This window comes from Thunnus maccoyii, chromosome 11 (genome assembly GCF_910596095.1).
Source record: "Thunnus maccoyii chromosome 11, fThuMac1.1, whole genome shotgun sequence".
NCBI classification, from domain to species: domain Eukaryota; kingdom Metazoa; phylum Chordata; class Actinopteri; order Scombriformes; family Scombridae; genus Thunnus; species Thunnus maccoyii.
The window spans coordinates 26,256,691-26,265,577 of NC_056543.1; the positions used below are offsets into that span (position 1 = coordinate 26,256,691).

General features: G+C 40.7%; 1 long non-coding RNA gene across 1 annotated transcript; it reads left to right on the top strand.

Annotated features, from left to right (window-relative positions):
* The first annotated feature begins 6,609 nt into the window (after window positions 1–6,609).
* Window positions 6,610–8,295, top strand: LOC121907553. The gene is made up of 3 exons (XR_006098902.1): window positions 6,610–6,679; window positions 7,657–7,758; window positions 7,966–8,295. It is a non-coding gene; the product is annotated as an uncharacterized LOC121907553 (long non-coding RNA).
* Window positions 8,296–8,887: the final 592 nt, after the last annotated feature.

Genomic DNA, 8,887 nt, shown 5'->3' on the forward strand with positions numbered 1-8,887 from the left:
TGTAATCATACAACTGAATAAGAAGATGTAGGAACACTAAAAATGATTTCCACATATTAAAAGTAGGCTAAGGCTTAAAATACATGTAAGAATTATTATATATGACTTAGGTATAGAGTGAGTATTTTTTGCTATTTAGTTGGATGGTGAAGAAACCATTTTGAATATACCACATGAAACAACTTAAAAGTAACACCATACTGTTTCTGCTGCTGAAGCAAAGAGTGAGAAAGTAGTTAATGACTGATGAGGTCTGTCTTACCCAAATGTTGCATTTAATCATGGGAGCCAATTAACAGTGTGTGGATTATTTTTCTAATAAAAGACAAGCTTTGGTTTTTATTTCCAGTTATCATCACACAGTTGTCTTGTGTTATTCTGAGCTGCAGTGATGGAATCAGAGTGTAAAATCATCCACATTGTCAGCTGTCACTCTGGGGATAAAATCAACTTTGCACAATTAAAATGCAGCTAAAATCATCATAATGTGTTTAGTCTTGTAAATGATCTCTCTGTTTGTTAGAAGGTCTGTTTTAAAACCAGAGTGGAAATAGAAAGCCTGGAACAATAAAATGTTTCCACTGACCTAGAAAAATATATATCGCTCTTTTTTACTTGTCACTTTATTGTAAACTCAGGACTTTTGTCCATGTCGGCATCTTGTAGGAATGATGGCTCTTTTTTTTCCAGTGATCTGATTGGCCAGTGGTCAGGGTGTTGACAGGTTCTGATCTGAGCAGTTTAGCTATTCAGCATAAGTTACAATGGTGATGTACCCTGGTAAGAAGTGAACCACCATCATAGGACTGAAAACCCAGAGTTAAACCTGAAGTTACCTTGCCAATTCCTAATCCTGCTTTGTAGTACAGGCCTCTGGAGTTCATAAGAATGGATGCTAGTAACAATTATCAATATGATACAGCTTGTAAAAAAGGGAGATTCCTACACATTTCTCTTGCACTCAAGACATTTATTGAATTATTTCGTCAAACTAACATTTCAGTGCCTGCAGATCTTCCTCAGTTATAAACATAGCACAAAAAGTAAGGAAATTTGTGTTTGGTAGATTATTTCTTTGTTGTAACAATGCTTCTTGGCAATAAATCTTATACCGTTGGAAAGCCTGTTTATTTCCCTTTTAAATGGTGCCACATTTGTAAAGAACATGTGTTTGTGGGATGAGCAGCAGAGTTGAGTATGTGGGTTGCGGCCATGAAAAATATGCCAAATCTTCTCTGCCAATGCCAAACAGCTTATTCTGCCATTGACTCTTGTTTGGTGTTTGGTGGATTGGATGATTGAAGTTTGAAGAAACAAGACATATTGGCAATTTAACAATTTATTCATTTAACAAACAGGAGCCTCAGTAGCGTGTGGAAGAACCATACACAGCCACAACAGCCTGGCACCTCCTCCTCATGCTGGTCACCAGCCTGGTCACACACTGCTGTGGGATGGCATCCCATTCTTCAACCAGCATTTGTCGGTTTGTGGGGTTTATCAGAGATTACCTCCAGAATTTGGGAGTGGAGAGGATGGAATGGCCTGCCAGCAGTCCTGACCTCAACCCCATTGAACACTTGTGGGATCAGCTTGGGCATGCTGTTCGTGCCTGAGTGGCCAACACAACCACGTTGGCTGACTTGCGACAAATGCTGGTATAAGATATACGGTATAAGATTTATTGCCAAGAAGCATTGTTATAACAAAGAAATAATCTACCAAACAAAAATTTCCTTACTTTTTGTGCTATGTTTAGTTTGATGTACTGATTCCATATTTGTCTTGAATGCATGAGACAAAGTTGAGACGTCTTTTTTCTCTAACCTGCTAGAAATCTGATACAACTACAAAAATTTGAATGATGTTACTGATACAGATATGGATACAGAATATCGCTTATGAGAATAAGATTTATTTTTTTGTAAGATCATAATAATAAGAAGTCATAGTAATCAATTTGAGATAACTATTAATTGGTACTGGTCATTCATTTTGTTCAAGAACAAAAATCATGACACAATGGCCAGGGTTTTTGATATGTGTGACACATTTATGGAATATTTATTTGATATACTGTATATAAACAAAGAGTAGCAAAATTCCATGACACACAATGAGATACCAAAACTACTACAAAAACTAATATGTACTTTTACACTTTGACAAAGATTTCTTAATCTACTTAATGTATTACATTTTTCATCATTCATCATTTCTGTCTAACTACCCCTTACAAAAAATAGACTGTGAAAGGGAGCCTGTGTTGTGGGCTTCTGGGATTCTTGCATGATCACAATCTATTCTATTCACCCTCATTACTGAAGCTCAAAAATAGCAGAAGTCCTTTTTATGTCTGCAAAAACATCTAAGCAACCATTTAAAAAATAAAAACAATTGTTTGTTGTTCTAATGCATGAGTTGCATCTGAATATTGATTACAGATGTATTTGATCTTGGACGATGCATGGACAAACTTGATATGTGTGCACTCGAGCGTGTGCAGGTCACTGCTTGGTCTCTGTGCTGCAGTATGTATCCCACTCTGTGATGCCTGAACGTCAATGCACACAATCCTATGACACAGAGATGACAGGAGTACAGGAGGAGGTCACAGAGCTCAGCTAAACCTGGGGACAAAGAGGTGCAGCTTGCTGATGACTCAGTGGGATTTGCCAGTAAGAGCCTGGAGCATGCCAGCTGCTGTTAGTGCTGACGCTCAGCTCACTGGAACAACACTGTGACCCCAAAAACACAAAGGGAGTCCAACCAGCATGTTCTCCCAGCTGGGGTTATTCACCTCTAAAGCCTCTTTGTTTACTGCAACCCCTGATGCTTTTAATGGGTAATAGGAGAGAGCGAGCAAATATGGTTTCACAGGGAGTTACATATCACATTGAGCCGGTGTGCACCCTCTTGTGGAGGATGTTTAGAGCTGCAGTCCACATACTTTTGTGTGTTTGCTTTTGGTCTGGAGCAGTTTTTCATTGTTTAGCCAGGCCCCTTACTTCCATTTAAGGAAAATCTTATTGCTAAATCAGTTTATTGAAGACCCTCTCCTGTGTCCATGTGACAATGCCTCCGTGCACAAAGCCAGGTATGCTGTAGAGGAACCTGACCAGCCTGCCAGACCTTAACTCCAGAATCAGTGGTTGATCTCTGGATGCCTGCAGCCAGGTTCCAAAATCTTATGGAAAGCCTTTTGAGAAGAGTGGAAACTGTTATTCAGTGGCCGCATATTAATGCCTATGATTGTTCAACAATGACATATGGTTATAATGTTCATATGTGGTCACTTACTTTTGGCCATGTAAAGTGTGGTGTGTTGGAAAAGCGACAAAACTGAGTCTGCCTAAAAATGTGTCAAAAGGGTATGCATGCTAAATTAGCTTGATTTGACACTGTTGTCCTACAATGCCATGCAAAACAGAAATGGGACTACTCATATCTGGGAGAAATTACAGCAACATCACAGAAAACTAAGTATCTATGAAAAAATGTATTACAACTATATTCTTTTTTTTTTTAAGTTATTACCAAGTATGAAGAAATGATAAGGGAATTCAAGAATGATGAGAAAAGATATGTGAAAGATGATAAAAATGATCCAGAGGTGCGGACAGTCATCTGGAGGCCTCTTCTCTTGAAGCAGCTAATTGACTAAGGCTTCAGATTCAGTCTTAAGATGATTAAAGGATGAGCAGCAATAGTCTTAATGAGGAGGAAAAAGTCAAAATCGATAACGTTGTGTAATCCATAAGTAATTCAGTCACTGTGACTGATGCTGTGTTGCTATAACAACACAGATGTGAAGATAAACATATCGGAATATGGATATGTTGAATACATATATTGTTTTTCAATTAAAATTATGTTAAAAAATATAGATATCAGCAATTCTGACCCAATGTATATGATTTGGCAAGATTTCCTGTAGTTACAGCCCTTGTTCAGTTTTGTTCAGGTCATGACTTGAGTTTAGTACTGAGATCAGATCTCCTCTAGTCTTGTTTGGGCCCTGAAACCATTTTTACAATCCAAAACCAGATGTATAGATTCATCCCTGTATGTATAGACTTCCAATCTGTAGTGTCATCTGTATCATGTACATTTTTTATGATGTTTTGTAATTTGCATGAACAAAAATCTCCTTTAATGTTTGCAGAGGTTCAGTCCTAAAACTTTTACGTCTTCCCCCACATTTCCTCAGGCTCAGTTATTTATAGCTTTTGTGGCTATGATTTCTCTCTGCAGCTGAGAGAAACTATGTTAATCCTGTGGAAAGAATGTGGTTTCTGGCTGCAAGTGTTACCTTGTATGGCAACAATGGACAGATCAGAGAAGAGAGATGGTGGACTTAATGTAGTGAGAGAGGATGAGAGGGAGTCATACAGACAAGACGGATATGCAGAAACAAAGTTAAATACATTAAACAAAATGTTCTACAGGGTTAAAAATAGCAGAGAGAAAGCATATTTGAAAAACATTGTTACACACATGATAAAGCTAAAATTGCTGAGACACTTTAACGTGCATGTCCTACAGTGCTGGAGCAGTTTTCATGGGAGCAATAACCAACATGATGTAAGCGGTTATTCTGAATATTTCTCCCAGCAATACTCCTTATGGATTGTTCAATAAGTGATGATTGCTGATGCACCACAGGCAGCTGATGAAAGGCTGCGATGTGACTCCCTGACTAGTTTGAAGCACGCAGTATTACCTGAAGCTGATTTACGATGAGAGCAGTCATGAGTACCACAGCTTCATGTAAAAGGTCTTTGATCTGCACTAAAATGACATGCTATCACCAGTGTTGCAGCATGTGGTCAGAGAAACTAAATCGAGGCTGTAGGTGAAATCCACTGAAGCTGAGCAAGAACACTCTTTCTTTATCTACTGAGTTTGGATAAATGATACTTTAACATCCTCCATTATTTACTTGAGGAGAAAAACACTTCTGGCTAGATTAGGGTTTGCATATAAGGTTGAAGTCTCAGTATGTGTATGACAGAGAGATAGGTGCAGCAATAGGGAGACATTTCTCAAGAAAAAAACAAAACAAAAACATCAGCAGTTCAAACTTGCTTCATGCTTTTCAATGATTGCAAAAAGCATTGTTAACAGTTGCTATTGCTATCCCTATTAGTCCCCACGGTGGCATTCTGCAGGGACAGTGGAGCACTGTTTAACCTGATTAATGTATCTTGAGTTTCTTTGTGAGAAAAATGAGCTATCATGCTTAGCTGTGACCCATCCAAGCAACATGTGCACATCAAGTTTCACTCTCCTACAGTTGGGGTAGAGGCTGTAAATGTGGCTCACTATAGATATATCATATATTGGTTATGTGTCACAATCCTAGCCTAGCCCTAGTTCTTCCTGGTGTTTTCTCTCCCAGTCTGTGTGTGTGTGTGTCCCTGCCGCTTACCTGATTCTTACACACCTGCCTGCAATCAGTGCATCACCTCCTCAGCCAACATACCCGTCATGCATCAGCTCATCACCTCTCCAGGATATGTACCCCGGTGTTTCTCCCACTCATTGCCAAATAGTTCTATCTGCTCGTGTGGTAGATATACTCTGGCTCACTTTGGCTCACTATTTTTTGATTTTCTTCAAGTTAGTTTCCTCCGGTTAACAACTGATTAACACCTATTTGTCTCCTGTGCTTCAGGATGCCTGATTTTTCATTCTCCCTCACAACCTCCGTCAACCATGCCACCTCCATACCTCCTGCTGTCTGCAGCCATCTCATCCCCTTTTGAAGTGCATTACAATAAATCTGTTAAATGTCATCTGCCTCTGAGTCTGTGTTCTGTGCTTGGATCCACTAGAGAACTAAACTTGACAGAACAATCTGGCCAGTCATGGACACAGTGGAGACAGACCCTTTCCTGGGAACCTGTTTGGCACTGGGGGGACCTCGATTTGCCAGCCAAGCCTTCAAACCTGTTGGCAACAGCCCTGCATCCCCCTGGGCTATGTTGCCACTGTGCCCGCCAGATCCAGAGCATGTTCAGCTGGCTCCCATCGGTCTCCAGTCTCTGCCCATGGGCCCCTGCCGGCTCCACCCAGGCCTGCCCAAGCTCTGGTCCTCATTGTACTGGTGTCAACCTGGACTGCTGCTCCAGCCTGGTGGGCACCACACCAGCCTGTGTCAGCCTGCAGCTCACGCTTGGTTAGTGACTCACCAGTTCCCTGCTCCTGCATTGCAGCTTAGCTACAAGACCTTCTAGCCCCAGCAGCCTAGCTACCAGCCCCAGCAGCCGCCCCAGCCTCCAGAGCCCATGCCGCAGCAGTCCCAGTCTCCAGAGCCTGTGCTGTAGCAGACCCGGCCTCCTATACCTGTGCTGCAACAATTTGATAAATCTGTTAAACATCATCTGCTTCTGAGTCCATGTTCTGCGCTTGGGTCCAATAAAGAACTAAACCCGACAGAACAATCTCGCGATGAGTGGGAGAAATGCCAGGGTACATGTTCTGTAAAGGTATTGAACTGATGCATGACATGTACGTTGGCTGAGGAGTTGATGTGCTGATTTCAGGCAGGTGTGTAGGATCCAGGTAAGCGGCAGGAACACGAACACACACATATACTCACACAGACTGGGAGGCAGAGGCAAAACACTAGGAAGACAAAAGGGATAGGCTGGGATTGTGACATCATGATGCTTTTGTAAGTAATTATTTACTGTATTATCAATGATCTCAAAGCTACATTGTCACAAAGCTTAAAATTAGACTGTTTCTTAGTTTATGACGCTTTGGATGTAAATGATTTTTCAAACAGAAGCACAGGCATTTATGGCCTTTTGTCTTAATGGTTTGTGACAATTCTGTCATTCCACATGACCTTGACATGATTCTATATGGACAGACATGAAGAACATATCATCTATGAAATATAATCTATGAAAATCCTCTCCTTCAACATATTATTGTACTAAACTTTGCATATCACATATATATAACAGAATAGGCCTTTTTCCCAGCAGACATTTAGACAGACATTTAGACATTTCTCTCATAGCAGAGAAAGCACAGGTGTTACTAATCACATTAACATTGGCTATGTTTACATGCACACTTATAATTCGATTATAACGCGATTAAGGCAATAATACAAGTAAGGCAGAGCCTGTGTAAACACTATACTCCAACTATGCTAATGCGATTAGTCGAAGTAAGCATAATCGCAATAAGATATGTGGATTACTCCAATCTTACTTGCATTATTTGGGGCTAGTCAGAACACGTATACACCTGAGTGGCATTACTGAAACTGAGAAAGGTACGCATGTGCAACTGATGATGTATGTCACCATGACCATGTGGTGTATTGTTGACAAATGTGATAATTGAAAGCAAAACAGGGAAGAAACAATATTTCTGGAAGTTTGAGGAGACAGAGTTCATGTTGCGTGTCTTGCGTAGCATGGACATGATGCATTTTTTAGATGGGCAAAAGCACCATAATGACGATACTAGTATCGGACAAACTGAATGAGGGAGGATTTGCCAGAACACCCAAGAAAGTATGCGTCCGCTGGAAAGCAGGAAAGGCTGCATATTGTAAAGCCAAAAAACAGAACTTAATGACTGGCTCCCACCTGTCCACATTTACACACTTCAACCTCTTTAATGATATTTTAGGTCAAAGACCCCTGGCCACTGCCAATGAAGGTGGGCTGGACATTGGGTTTGCACGGGTGCATCAAAGACCCGATGGTGACGGTGATGCTGATGATGATCAAGGTAAACTAAGTTATATCTAATGTTTGTTATTCCCTACCTTCCTTACACAGCTGACCAGTTAATTGGTTTATTGGCTTTCATTTCATTCAAACATTTGATACCTATGGCCAGCAAAGAACACTCATACACACTTTTTTTTTTTTACACACACTTTTGAGAAATTGTGTTAGGTTATCTGTAAGAGGCAACTGCTTTATGTTTTAACAGAGAGAGCTATCGAGGAGAATGCGGACTCCGGGGAACCACCTGGGATAGCATCCAATCAACTGGCTGAGGAACCTGGCACAAGTACTCAAAAAGCAGAATTACACCCTGCTACAGGATCCACACAGCCAGAATCAGCAGAATCTGGTACTGTAGGTCAAAAGATCTGTAATATTACTAGTAGGTGCTTTGCCTTGGTCATTGGGGACCATATAACACATGCTGTCGGGTATTGACTACTTGTATTATATTCTCAGATTGCAAATCAACAGTACATACTGTAGTATAAATTCATTATAAAGGTTATGAGTCTCTATTTTTATATTGTTTACTTTACCAATTCAGCTGCTCAAGCTCCTACTTAATAGGTGTTGATTGAAAAATACTGAAGAAGAAATCTTCATGGTTATATCATGAGTGCATTAGCAATCATTTACAATTTTATAAGAGCAATTTGACCACTTTCCGTTTCCATTCTCCTGCTCATCCAAGTTTGATCACCTTTTCTAGTTGAAATATAAAAGAAAAAATTTATGTTCCATGCAGAGCTATGTATTTGGATCTTGTATTTAAATACTTGTATGATCTCATACAGGGGCATTACAGAACAAAAGGAGGAGACAGCTGACCTCAGCCATGGCTACCTGGTCTTCTAAGCATCAAGCACTCCTAGTGTTATGGGCTAGTACAGAGAACCCAAGGTGCAGAACACAGAGGCAGAAGCGAGGAATTGGAATCAGGAAGATTTTATTAACAACCTGATGTTGAGGTAAAGAAAGGAGTCTTTGAGGCCAGGGGGAGGCAGATGCTGGGTGAGGAGGAACAGGGGGGGAAGGGTGGGGCTGGCAGCTGGAATCTGAGGCCGAGACAGGAGCAGGGAGCTGAGCAGGGCAGAGCAGGGGAATTGGCAGAGCGAAGCAGGGCA